Genomic DNA, 14778 nt, shown 5'->3' with positions numbered 1-14778 from the left:
ACATCAGACTCCCTCCTCAGCAGGGGGCCTGGATTCTCCCTGTCCCACTCCCCCGGCTTGTGTTCCCTCTCTCACTGTGTCCCTCCCCATCAAATAAATAAATAACAAAATCTTTTTTTTTTTTAAGAAAAAGAAAAAAAGGAGTAACCAGCTAATCTCATTATACTTGCTGGTTTGACAACGTTTTAAGGTTTCAAATATATGGTTACCCAGAATCTTACTTCTTACAACTATTTGTTTGAGAGTATATGGTGGTCATAGTTTGCGAATCTTTCTTGCTGCATCATGCCATGGACTATCAATAGCCTCTTTGTCACTAGAAAGAGAGTCATTCATGCCTTTAAATCCAATCATATTACAGAACTAATCCCAGAAAACCCAAAACCAATTCAGAAAACACATCCTTAAGATTCTGTTTCTCTAAAAATACTCTGGGAACCAAATATGTATCAGTCAAGGAAAACAGAAACAATCAAATAGATAAATAGATAGATACTATATAATATATATACTATATATTATAGAAGAGATAGATTTCAAGGAATGGGTTTATAGGACTGTGGGGGTTGGCAAGTCCAAAATCCATAGGGTAGGCTGAACACTCTCAGGCAAGAGCTGATGTTGCAGTCTTTATTTTTTTTTTTAAGATTTAGTTATTTATTTTGAGAGAGAGAGAGTGCATAAAAGTGAGGGAGGGGCAGAGGGTGAGAGAGAAAAACTTCAGCAGATTCCCTGCTGAGCACAGAGCCTGACATACGGCTCAATCTCCAGATCCTGAGCTAGTGACCTGAGCCAACATCAAGAGTTAGATGCTTAATCAGCTGAGCCACCCAAGTGCCCCTGTTGCTTCAGTCTTAAAAGCAGAATTTCTTTTTCCTCAGAGAAACTACAGTTTTTGTTCTTAAAGCCTTTAACTGATTGAATGAAGCCCACCTACATTGCTAAAGATAATCTTCCTTACTTAACGTGAAGTAATTGTAGATGTTAACCCCATTTACAAAATACCTTCAGAGCAAAGACTTAATGTTTGATTGACTAACTGGGCACCATAGCCTAACCAAGCTGACCCATAAAACTATCATAATCTGTAATAATGACTTCTATTTTCATTATAATTACACAATCCCTTTGGTTATCCAACACAATTAGGACCTTGCAAACTTTGTCTAAATTATATTTTTTGCTTCCAGTCCTTCCAAAATCATGAAGAAATTAACACTTACATTTAATTTACATTATTTATTCATAGTTAAACACTACTTACAGAGTCAATGATTTCATATATAACAGCTCTACCACCAGGAATAAAAAAAAAAAAAAAAAAACTCTTAGTGGTTTGCAGATAATGTTCTGAAGACATTTATTTATAGCCAAGAATTGCCAGAAATAACAACCAAATTAATAATTAAATACAAAGCTTTTATTGCAAAGGAACAAAGCTAAAATAAGTAGAAACTATCTGAAATTTTTCAACACACGAATGCATGGAGCTCTTATTATTTTTTTAAAGATTTTATTTATTTATTTGACAGACAGAGATCACAAGTAGGCCGAGAGGCAGGCAGAGATAGAGAGAGAGAGAGAGGGAAGCAGGCTTCCTGCGGAGCAGGGAGCCCGATGCGGGGCTCGATCCCAGGACCCTGAGATCATGACCGGAGCCAAAGGCAGCAGCCCAAACCACTGAGCCACCCAGGCACCCCATGGAGCTCTTATTTAACTGAACAGTTATTACAATAATAACTAACAACCTGACATCTTTCAAGTCCCCTGGAGTTCTTGGCCCCTAAATCTGAGAAAGGAGAGAGAAATAGCCTGGCAATTCAGACTGTGTGGGAAGAAATAAAAAAGAAATCAATGAAAAATTATGGAAAAACATGGAGACATGTAGAAAATAATCTGATTCCATAGAAGGGAATGGATTTTTAGTCATAAACCAAATATGCAAAACTAGATTTTGTTTTCCTATCACTGAAGTAAATTTCATTTATTTCATTTACTGCTACCAGGCAGTATGGAAGCTCAGGATTTCCATATTATCTGATAGCAGAAAGTTAAATAGAATAATTTCTAGGTAAACTCTGTCAAATGAATGATTACTCAGTCATTCTGTGTTTTTTAGTCAGTCAATTCAGGACTTTTTTTTTTTTTTCCCCAGGAAAATCCAGGGACATTTCCCAAGGTCTTAAGTGCCAGAGAACTTATGGAAGTACCTATACTTCACCAGGTAAGGTATCTGGTTCTTAATGGTTCTCTGTCTTCTGTGGGTATCTGCAGAGATAAAACTTACCTCATTGGGTCTTCAGTGGTGAACGTCTATTCCAGCTGTGGTATCTCATTCTAATGGTCCGTGCAACATCTGCTGACTGCTTTCTTTCACCATGATGTGCCTTCATTCATGTCTGGAGACAACTTCTGATCCATCAGCCTTTTCTCAGCCAGTCATAACCCTCTCTTGAGAGCATGGGGAATTTTCTAATGCTCTTCTGCACTCCTCCGGGTGATCAGGGGATGCTGGAGGCAACCATTCTCTCATTCCCCACACTCTGCCCAGACCTTCCCTGCAGGTGTTTGTCACTGCCAAACCCTACGTTGGGAGGTGCTTCTCTATCAAGCTTAGATTTCTCCCCAAGTCTAGTTTGGGAAGGGATGCACTCACACACTCCTAGCCTACCTGGGGTATAATGTCATTACATGCACATGTACACACACACACACACACACACACGTAGCCTGGGGAGAGGAGACAGGACCCTGGAGGCTTTTCACCAGTAATTAATTCTATTCTTGGCTATCATCGGAAAATTTACTTTTCCCACTAGCTCATCCACTTGGATGTGGGAATGGTACATGCCCAGACCCTTGCCTCAGTACTCAGAGACTTTTCTTGCTAATCCACTGTCTCTATGGGAGCAAATATAAAGATATTTTTATTAAGGTTATTTTTATTTTGGTTGTATCACCCTTTGCTCAAAAATAACAAAGTTTCACCAATACAAGGAATTGAAAATTTTGGCCAAAAAGTGAAGGTGGAAGGAAACTTGGTTCTGGCTTTCATGCCACTCTAGTTAGAATATTCTAACAGAGAGATCACTATTGTTCCATGTTGACTATGTATATGCAATAGTGAGGCTTCCTTGCGTTTTATAATATCCAACAGGTTTTTATTTGAATTCAGGGCCCATTATGTTTTCTATAATTGGTCTTAGACAAGTTAGTTAACCTCTTTGAAACTTATCTCCCTCATTCCCCATACCTATCTCATGGAATTATTGTGGGAATTAATGAGATAACAACCGATAATGTTGGTTCCCTAATCAAATTGGGCAAAATTTTAAAGTCTCAGTCCACATAATCTTAACATAAACTGTTATATAAAAGCCAAGTTTCTCTGAAGATTAGGTGGTTAAGATAGTCACGATAAAATAATCATTTATCCAATAAGTTGCTTTTCACTTCTTTATTTTCAGTCTAAAATAACTGAATTGCTTTCTTTTTTTTTTTAAGATTTTATTTATTTATTTGACAGACAGAGATCACAAGTAGGCAGAGAGGCAGGCGGGGGTGGGGGGAGCAGGCTCCCTGCTGAGCAGAGAGCCTGATGCGGGGCTCTATCCCAGGACCCTGGGATCATGACCTGAGCCGGAGGCAGAGGCTTTAACCCACTGAACCACCCAGGCGCCCCCGTTTTCTTATTTGAATGTCCAAATACTCAAAGCATGAGATTTCTTTAAATTTTTTGTTAGAAGGCCTGTATGTTTAAAGGGCAACATTTTCCATTATAAAAAACTACTGACAAGTGTCAGGGAAATCGTATGTAAATAAAAGCTCTATAGCAACTTTGTCATATTTAAGATCAGGAACCAGATTTCTACTCTATCACATAGTGCTAATAAGTGCTTCATCAACCTTTCTTATCCTTTCAAAATTATTGTATAGACCTCTTTCTACTGTAGAGATCTTCAGATGTTCATTCAACATAATTTCATAAATGTATTACTAATCTTAATATTGACTTTTTATTAAAATCCTTAATTAACCACAAAAAATGGCAAATTTTTTAAAAGATTTTATTTATTTATTTGCGAGAGAAAGAGAGAGCATGAGCAGAGGGGAAGGGCAGAGAGAGAGGGAGAAGCAGACACCCTGCCTAACAGGGAGCCTGAGGCAGGACTTGCTCCCAAGACCCTGAGATCATGACCTGAGCCAAAGGCAGATGAACCTACTAAGCCACCCAAGTGCCCTCCAAAAATGCTGTGTTATCCCCTCCCTCCAAAAAAAACACTGGCTATAAGATATCAGAACCAGGTAACTGTGTAAAAACTCATAATAAACTATATTTAGCCTACATCTCTTAGCTCTAGTCAAGACAACACTTTGAACAAGACAGATGATTGTCTATTCAGTGTGTAGCAACTTCCAGTGTCTAATTACCTTACCAAGGAAGGGATGTTCTTCTTACATCCACCTAAACTCCTCCTGCAGTGCCATTGTGATGCTAACTATCCGACAACCTGAAGTTAGCACAGACTTCACAGGTTAAGATCACAACCTCCTCCACAGCATCTTCACTTCAGACACAGCTACAAGGTCCGGAGTTCCCAGGCCTCCAAACTTCTTTCCAGCTGACTAAAAATTTGGAGGTTCCCACTACCCCCTCAGTTTAATAATTGGATAGGAAGACTCACAGGACTCAGGAAAGCACTACATTTATGATTTTTGTTTTATTACAAACGATGAGAATCAAGACCAGGTGAAAGAAGAAACCTGTCGGGTGAGGTCTGGGAAGCTTCCAAACACAGAAGCTCCATGACCTCTCCTGCTGAGTCGGAACACATTACCTTCTTGTCCCATTGATAAAGTCACCATCTAAGAAGTTCATTCAACCTTGGTGTCCAGAGTTTTTACTGGGGTTTCATTAAGTAGACATGATTTATTGAGTGATTGGACATGTGACTGAATTTCATCTCCAGCCCCTCTTCCCTCTCCAGAGGTTATATTAATGACACCTGGCTCAAACCCTCTTTTAAAAAAAGAAAAGAAAAAAAAAGCTGCAACCCTCTAATTGCATGGTCAGTCTTTCCAGCATGGCCAGCCCCCACCGTGAAACTACCTAGCGGGCTACATTGAATCATCTCATTTGCATAATCTCAGGCAGGGTCTGAGGGTCTGAGGGGCCCACCTTGAATATCACAGTCCCTGGGGAAATTCCAAGGGTTTAAGATCTCCATCCCAGGAACCAGGGCAAAGACCAGACAAATTATTTATGATATAACAATTTTTACTACAACTTAACATACATAAGCAGATAAATGGAGGCTCCTGAAATGTGTCTTATGAAACCCTTATTGACAGCTTTGTTTTATTCCCTTGTAGGTATCATTTTACCGGTGAAATTACTTCTAATTCATGGTCCCAGGGCAGATGTTAGCGAGCAGTAAGTTATCAAATTACCTCTTATTAAAATTTTAAGAAAAATGTCAAGCAAGCTTTCATTTTTCCATTATGTGATTTTTATTTCTCCTCTGAACTATTCAGCAAACTTTTCAATAACTTGAAGATAAAAATCTCCTTTTCGGTCATCATATTTCTTCACTTCTACTCAGAACAGAAGAGAACCAGATTTTCCACACTCTTGGGTAGAAGCAAGGGTATAAAAATGAGTCCTTAACTTCATTGGTTGTAGAGAAAAATCATAAGTTTTAATAATAAATACTAGAAAACTGCCCTGGCCTTTATGATGAAAGCACTACTTCTTTCATTCTAAGTTGACCTGATTTTACATTATATTATAGGTAAGAACCCAACAAGTAGAGCTGATTAAAGAAAAAGTGGTTCTGTCAATGAACATATGCTAGTAATTGGACCAGGTGTGTTATGACCAACTTAAGGAGAACACATAATATTCATTTCTTTTACTATGAGTTATATCTTTAATATGGGAGATGTTTCACTGAATGTTCATGGACAAGCATCTACAGATGGGCTCAAGGGCTCCTGAAGTGATATATAAAATGATATAGATTTTTTCATGCATTATTTTTATCAGATTCCCAAAGTCCAGGGAGGAAAAATTTTCCTCTACCCTTCAAATTTCTTTTGACTCATTTAAGAATTAAATAGACATGATACAGACTAAAAGGAAAAAATTAAATGTAATTACACATATATGGGGGCTCCATAAGAATATGAGGTCCATAGGCGTTAAGGAAATTGAGATTTATATCCCTTTCTGAGCTAAGGAGAAGGGGGTAAGTGTTTGGAGCTCTGAGAATTCTTGGTGAGAGAGCTCATTTTTCTCCTGGTCAGCTCTCACTCTGATTTTCTACTGTATTCACTTCTTATAACAACATCTGTAACATGGAAAATAGCTGTTTCCTTAATTCCCCAAAGTACCATTATCATAAGTCACTTTACTGAAGGTTTTGAAAAACTGAGAAGGATCATGAATAACCATGTTTCTAGTTTCTGTAAACTTGATGCTTTACTACCTACACTCTGCATATGTTGGACATGCCTTATTCGGGACAACCCAGTAATATGTTTGAGTCACTTCAACTTGGCCTCCTGACTGAGTCGTCGCCCCTGCGTCCCAAAGAGGAGTCCTTCTCTTAGTCTGCTTTTCAGATACAAACCAATCAACCCAGAATCCACACCCCCAACCACCTCCTTACTGTGGGCCACTATCCAACTGCCCTAATCACCCCAAACAACCCAGCCAGCTCTTATGCCCTGAGGTCTGCTGAAATTATTCAAACTAGCCAATTCCAAGCCTGCTTACTCTGCCTCCACTGTTCCTTTATGAAGAAACCACAATAAACTCTAATCCACGTTTTTCCCCTTCACTCCTTCATGACAGAGGGTTACGGTGCCCCTTCACATGACACGGACACCCACACCCCCCATCCCCCATAGCATGGCATGCCAGTTCCTCCTGGTGATCCTTTGGCTTTACTGTAAATTTTCTATTAACCCACTATAGTCTAGAACAAATCACAACAGGCACAGAACAGGAGTCAACTTATAATTAATTACTAGATGTCCCTGTTCCTCAGCCGTCTCTACAGAGAATTTCTTAGCAGCGATATTATTGATATTATCGTGGGATGCCGCTCCCCACTGAGGCTATTACTCCCTGTGGTTTCTTCTCTTTTCATCCTTCAGTTCCCCACTCCCTCCTATTCAGATGGCAGAAAAATGCATGAATGTTCCTGTTATTTTACTAAGCAGAACACTTTTTTTTCATTCTTCACTCATCTAGGATTTCCATAACCAAAATATCTACTAAGAGTTTTCCTAAAGAAAAGAGCTGTCTGCCTTTAAGATATAATATGGATATGCAACAACAATTTAACCATTGAAAGCAAATTTTTTCCTGTTAAATATGTATCTGGTAAATACTAAAGCAATCCATGCTTTGGAACCAGAGAGGACCCCAAGCACACTATCAATTTGAAATACTAACAGTTTAACATTTACTACACACACGTTATTCAAGTATGCATCTGGTAACCAAAATTAATATACAAGAATTTCTGTTTACCGGGGCGTCTGGGTGGCTCAGTGGGTTAAGCCTCTGCCTCCGGCTCAGGTCATGGTCTCAGGGTCCTGGGATCAAGCCCCGCATCAGGCTCTCTGCTCAGCGGGGAGCCTGCTTCCTCCTCTCTCTCTGCCTGCCTCTCTGCCTACTTGTGATCTCTCTCTCTGTCAAATAAATAAATAATTTCTGTGTACCAACAATAAGCAGTAGAAAATAAAATGTAAAATATCCCACTAAAAATAACCATAAAAACTATAAAATACCAAGAATAGTCTTAACGAAAAACACAGAGGAAGTTCAAAAGTAAGTTCAAAAACTCTACTGAGGGCATAATTATATAAACTAAAACAATAGGAAAGGCAAGCCATAATATTGTAATAGGAAGTCTAAATAGTATAACAGTATCAGTTTTGCCAATATTAATGTGTAAATTCAATGATACAAAATAAAATTACAAAAGCACTGGCTTTTGGGATTTTCAACTTCTAATCAGAGGCTTAAGAACAAATCAAATTATTTTCAGGTTAGCAAAAAAAACAGTCATGAAGGAATATCTAGGGAAAAAATTTAAGATGAATAATACTGAAGAAAAATATATATTATAATGTATTTAAGGGTATTATAAAACTATATTTCAAAGAGATACTTATACCCGAGTGTTCACAGAGCATTATTCACAGTAGCCTAAAGAAGAAAACAACCCAAATATAGATCTGCAGGTGGATGGATTTAAAAATGCAGTATATTCACATAACAATATTATTTAGTTGTAAAATGAATGAAATTTTGATACATGCTACAATATAGATGAACCTTGAAAACATTCACAGAAGGACAAATATTGTATGATTCCACTTATATTAGGTACCTAGAATAGGCAAATGCGAAGAGATAGAAAGTAGAACAGAGGTTACGGGGGCAGGAGGGAAAGGGAAAAAGAATTATTGTTTAATGAGTACAGAGCTTCTATTTGAAATGTTAGAAAAGTTCTGGAAATGGATAATGATACAGTTCATTGTTAATGTAGGTAACACCACTGATTTGTACACTTAAAATGACTAAAATGGTAAATTTTATGTTATGTACATTTTGCATAACAAAATAGCAATTAAAAATAGCAAAAAAAATTAATCTGAACAATGTAATATTGGTGCCTTCCCTGCAGACAGAACAATGACCAATATAAAAAGCTCAAGAAACAAATCAAAGTATTTCTTTGAATTATTTTCAAAGAAGATTATGTGTCTAACATATGCTATATTCTAAAATAGGTTCTAGGTAAATATAAATCTTTTAAAATACAACACTAGAACAAAAATGTAGAATAATTATTTGAACTTGGAGCATGGAGACTTTTCCTTACTGTAACAGTAGGTGGAATAACCACAAAGGAAGAAGTAAATAAAGTTGACTATATCAAAATGCTGTAATTTTGTAACTCAAAAAGACATCATTATCATAGTCAAGATGTAAACCATAAACTGGGAAAATGTCCTTTCTATGTAAAAAGACTTTACAAATAAAATAAGATAGACACTTCAGTAGAAAATTGACCAAAGGATATAGACAGGCAATTTCCAAAATAAGAAAAGTAACAGATCAATGATATATGGAAAAGTTTTCAATGGTAAAAAATGTTTACTGGCATTGCTATGTGAATTATGACAGAAAATCACAGGAGAGACAAATACCCTCATGCTTTACTGATGGAAGCATAAATCGATTCAACTTCTGAAAAACAACCATTTGGCAGACTATATCAAAAGCCTTTCATACAGCAATTCCACTTCTAGAAACCTATTGTAAGGAAATTAATGATCAAGTGCACAAAGTAGACATGCAGGAATGTTCACTGCAGTAAAATTTATAAAATGGAGAAATTCTAAAGTGTACCCAACAAAAGGTGATTAATTGAATTAATTCAATAGAGTAAATTGTGTCACATTCTTAAAATGAAATGCCATGCAGCCGTTAAAACTATTATGAAGACTTTATGAAGTGAACTTAACATTTTTGTGATAAATTGCTAAGAAGAAAAAGGGCCACAAAAATATTTACAGAATATGATTTCATTTTCATAAAAATGAGTAAGTATAAATATATGTATATATATTTGCAAGAAAAATATATCTAGAAAGATATAAAAACAGAAAAATAAAAATGTATTGCATACTTTATAATGACAACAGTGGATATAAAAAAGACAACTAAGTTTCCATTTTTGTTTCCTATTTTTCTAAGTTTCCATTTTTGTCAAAACAAAATCATTTTGTTTTCCATATACCCATATTCCCTTTGATTTCTGCCTTATAAGCAAACAAAATTTGACAGAGTCATCATAATCACTAACAAAACCTTCCTTAGAATTCTACTGCATCAGAAACAAGGAAAAACTTATAAAAGAAATAAATGGGGGGCGCCTGGGTGGCTCAGTGGGTTAAAGCCTCTGCATTCAACTCAGGTCATGATCCCAGCATCCTGGGATCATGCCCCACATCGCTTCTCTGCTCAGCAGGGAGCCTGCTTCCCTTCCTCTCTCTCTGCCTGCCTCTCTGCCTACTTGTGATCTCTGTCAAATAAATAAATAAAATCTTTTTTTAAAAAGTATCTATATTAAAGAAATTTTTTTAAAAGAAAGAAATGGATGGAGGGATAGATGGACAGAGAAATGGACAGATATTCACTCATAAATCAGCAAGGCACTTACTTTTTTTTAAAGATATGCTAATTTATTTTAGAGAGTGAGCACAAGCTAGGGGAGGGACCAAGAGAGAGGGAGAGAGAGAGAGACTCTAAAGCAGACTCCCTTCCAAGTGCAGAGCCCAACACAGGGCTTGATGCCAGGACCCTAAGATCATGAGTCCGACACTTAACAACTGAGCCACACAGGCGCCCTGACAACTTACTTTTTAAGATCACAGTTCATAATAAGGAAAAGTCACCATCATGTCACTATCAATTTCCATGGAGTTTTATCAAGATTCAGAAAGTGTGATTGGGAGAGAGCAGTGCAAGCTGTACCTTCCTGAGCACAATTTCACAAAACAAATCTTTTCTACAGTTAAAAAAAAAAAAAAAAAAAAAAAATGTTGACACAGCTATTGTTGAAACTATGCCAGAAAAATCACTAGAGGAAGCTATATGAAAGCAAGACCATGAGGCTCCAGAGAAGTTACTTAAAGGGTCACACCTGTCCACCCATTGTCATCGAACCAGCTGGTCCAGCTTCTTCACCAAACTGGCTCTCCAAGAGGTTGGCACTTAGTTAGCCAAGCCACCGCAAGGATCACATTCATGGGAAATGGCTCCACTCAGCTTTTGTATCACGACATAAACCAAAAGACTTCTCCTATCCTTCAGAGCCTTACGGGGTCATTTTACATCTTTTGGTGTAATTATTTAGATGATGTCTTTCTCTGCAGCTAGACTCCAAGCAAGCTGAGCCTGGACTCCATCTATGTTTGCACACCTCCGTATCCCTAGCACAGTGCATGACACTAACGGGCTCTCAACAGGTACAAGTGAGGGAGAGGAAAGCCAGCGAATTAGATCTACACTGCTATCTTTTACTTTCCTAGCCTTAATCTCTTCATCTAAAAACAAAGATTTGGATTATTGTGAGGACTAAAATTAAATAAGGTGTGGCTATCCCAGTAAATTCTTCATAAAAACAAATTCTCTCATACTTTCTGTTCTTCTCCAAGTTATAGCTGGAGCTCCATGACCTATGAGATATGTAAATAAGCACAATTGAATCTCCCATCTGTAAAATAAGGGATTAGGTGCTCTTTAAAGCCATGTCCACCCCTAACAATCTCTAATTTAATATAAATCCCCCCAAAATTGTCCCTGGGAGATGGATCCACAATATATTCTGGTGGCTACAATTGGATGTGGCACTTAGAAGGAGCCCAAGGTGTGGAAATAATCCAGAAAGCATGAAGGATAATACCAAACTTCAAACATTCTATTTGGAGGTGGAAAGAGGAATTAAGTGGCCAGAATATATGTACCTCAAACAAAGGACCATCAGTGAAATCAGGTTACTCATTGACAAGGAGTAGCATTTTAGAAATCTAATATTTCAATTACATCAAAACTGACCTTGTAAAAAAAAAAAAAAAAAAAACTTTTTCCTCCTCCATTCATCTACAAGTATGGCTTGTGTCATCCCAGGAACTGTGGCATTTGTTCGTTGAACCACTGTTCTTCTCAGAAGATGGTTTTTCACCCCAACAAAAATAACTATGAATCACTGGCTCTAGGAATATTTTCTCCCTTGCTTTGTTCACAGTGTGAATGACAGATTTCAGTGTGTTTATTTCTTGCCTAAGCAAAAGTTGTCATTAACCTGAAACGGTCTATGTTGCAAACGCAATGTGCTCTTCTTGTTTTCAAATTTGGGGCAACTATGAAGTTCTAATTAGGCGTTCATAATTTTCCTCAAAGAAGGATAAGAGTAACAAAGGCAGGGGGAAGTTTCACAGCGAGTGGAAAGCCTCCTGGTTATTTAAAGTTTTTCTCCTGATACAACCATTTGTGTGACTTGAAAATTAAAGAAAAACATTCCTTTCATATTTATTCTCGCAGCTTTTCTATAACATCTATAATCAACATGTTGAAAAAATTTTACATATGTTAAAAAAATGGAAAAAGCACTTAATACAGACACACAATGTTTCTTATTCCCTGTTTTCCCTGTTAAAAGATCTTTTTTTTTTTTTTTTTGGTTAAACATCCCTGTGAAATTGAATCTAACTTAGAGTTTTTCCTTGTGAAGTTGCTACAGTATAGTAATTTTCATCTCTATTGCCATGTTCTCTCAGAGAATCTTGTTTTTCTCCACATAGATCACATACCCACACATTCTTGTAATTGCTTGTCTAATTATCTGACTAGAAAAATATAACCTCCTTGAAGGCAGAGCACATTACTGGTTCTCTGAATTTATGAACACATCACTTAAAAGAAAACTAATGAATAAATCAATTCAAAGGGAATATACATACAACTCTGTAAAATAGAACACATCCTTACAAGATTATATAATTCTTATTGTCACAATTATGATCCAAAAATTCTAACGTGAATTTAATTTTTTGAGCTTTATTGAGATTTTTTTGATGCACCGTAAATGGGGCACCTAGGTGGCTCAGTCGGTTAAGCATCTGCCTTAGGCTCAGGTCATTATTCAGGGGTCTGGGATCAAGCCCCATCTCATGTTCCCCCTTCTCCCTCTCTCTCTCCCTCTGCTACTTATGGTCTCTCTCTCTTTCTCAAATAAATAAATAAAATCTTTTTAAAAAATGATATACTGTAGATGTAAGTTTAAGGGGAACATGAGATAATTTGATATATGTATACATTGCAAAATGATTACCACAATGAGGTAGTTAACACCTCCATCCCATGACATAATTACCTGTGTGTGTCCTCTGTGTGTGTGTGTGTGTGTGTGTGTGTGTGTAGTGGTACCACCGCTTACCAATTTTCAAGTACGTAATACAGTATTTTAAATTATAGCCACCACGCTATACATTAGCTCCCCAGGATTTATTCATCTTATAACGGAAGTCTGTACCCTTTAAGCACCATCTCCCTGTTTTCTCTACCCCCTCAGCCCGGGCAACCGCTATTCTACTCTATTTCTTTTAGTTTAGCTTTTTTAGATTCCACATATAGATGACAATATATGTACAATATTTGTCTTTCTGTCTGACTTTCTGACATGCTTTTAAATGTAGCAAATAGAAGGCCAGTGGTTTCTAATACACTGACAGAGAAGACGAAGCTTAAGATGATATTGTACTAAACAGTTTCATCATTTCTTTAACTAAAATTCCAAAGTTTTCACTCCCTATCTTGGAATTCCAGGAATGAACATCACTTCTGGCATGAAACAAGAGCATCATTCACATTAAACAAGAGTATTGTACCATACTATGAACATTCATGACATTCATATGCCTTTCCAGTAAGTTGGAATAAAATTAAATGGCCTTCAGGAGCCTCTACACTTGGCAACTGCTTAAAATCTGATAACCACAGACTGTGGGAATTAGAAGGGACCTTAGTGCTATCCAGTCCAAATCTCTCATATTGCAGCTGAGAACTGGCCCAGAAAGTAGGTGCCTCACCCAGCAACCTTCCAGCTTTTTTTTTTTTCAGGACCCAGCTCAGAGCTCCTGCCACCTAGTGAGGTCAGCTCTGGCCAGCAGTTCTTCACTTTTCTATTGAGCCATCAAAGTCCTCAGTCTCAGGGAATTTTTTTTTTTTTAAGATAGCGTTTATTTATTTGACAGAGAGAGACGCAGAGAGAGCACAAGCAGGGAGGAGTGGCAGGCAGAGAGAGAGGAAGAAGCTGGCTCCCCCCTGAGCAGGGAGCCTGATTTGGGGCTTAATCCTAGGACCCCGGGAGCATGACCCCAGCTGAAAGCAGACGCTTAACTGACTGAGGCACTCAGGGGTCCCAGTCTCAAGAAAATTTTAATCATCCATTGGAAAGCATAAATTAATGTAAAAAAAAAAAAATGTATGCATAAATCCCAACAAATTTTGAATTTTGCCCTTGGGGTTCCTTTCCAATTAAAAACAAAAACAAAACCAGAAACCAGTACGGTCTTTAGACAGACAATCGTTTGTTCACTCAACAGATCACAGCCTGGACAAAAGCGCAACAGAATATCCAGTTACCAGATATATAACATATAAAGACCGCCTTTGGGTGGGCCAACCGTATTGCTCCGGAGCACAAACAGCCGTGGTCAGAGTTCTCTCTGCACCAAGGTTCCCAGCCCTGAAAGGCAGAGGGCGGACAGCATTCAGCTCCATGGTGCAGCACCGCCACCTAGTGGCCGATTTGAAGGACTCTTTCTCACTGCCGAAACTACCGCAACTTGGCCTTTGTAGGTTAAGTGATCTTTTTTTTAAGACCACCTGCACCAAGACATAGTCCTGAAACTACTTCTACCTTGTTATGGGAACCCCTCTGGTTCACAGAGTACAGTCCACCCAGCAAGCAGGAGCCATCTATCATCAAGCCAGCTGAGACCAGAAACAGTTTATACGAGTGAGCAAGAATTTCAGCCTTCAATATCTTTCACTTTAAATAACTCAATTACTTTTTCTTTTTTAAAGATTTTATTTATTTATCAGAGAGGGGGAGAGAGCGAGCACAGGCAGACAGAACGGCAGCAGAGGCAGAGAGAGAAGCAGGCTCCCTGCTGAGCAAGGAGCCCGAT

This window comes from Mustela lutreola, chromosome 11 (assembly GCF_030435805.1).
Source record: "Mustela lutreola isolate mMusLut2 chromosome 11, mMusLut2.pri, whole genome shotgun sequence".
NCBI lineage: Eukaryota > Metazoa > Chordata > Mammalia > Carnivora > Mustelidae > Mustela > Mustela lutreola.
Note: the sequence above shows the minus strand (reverse complement) of the source record.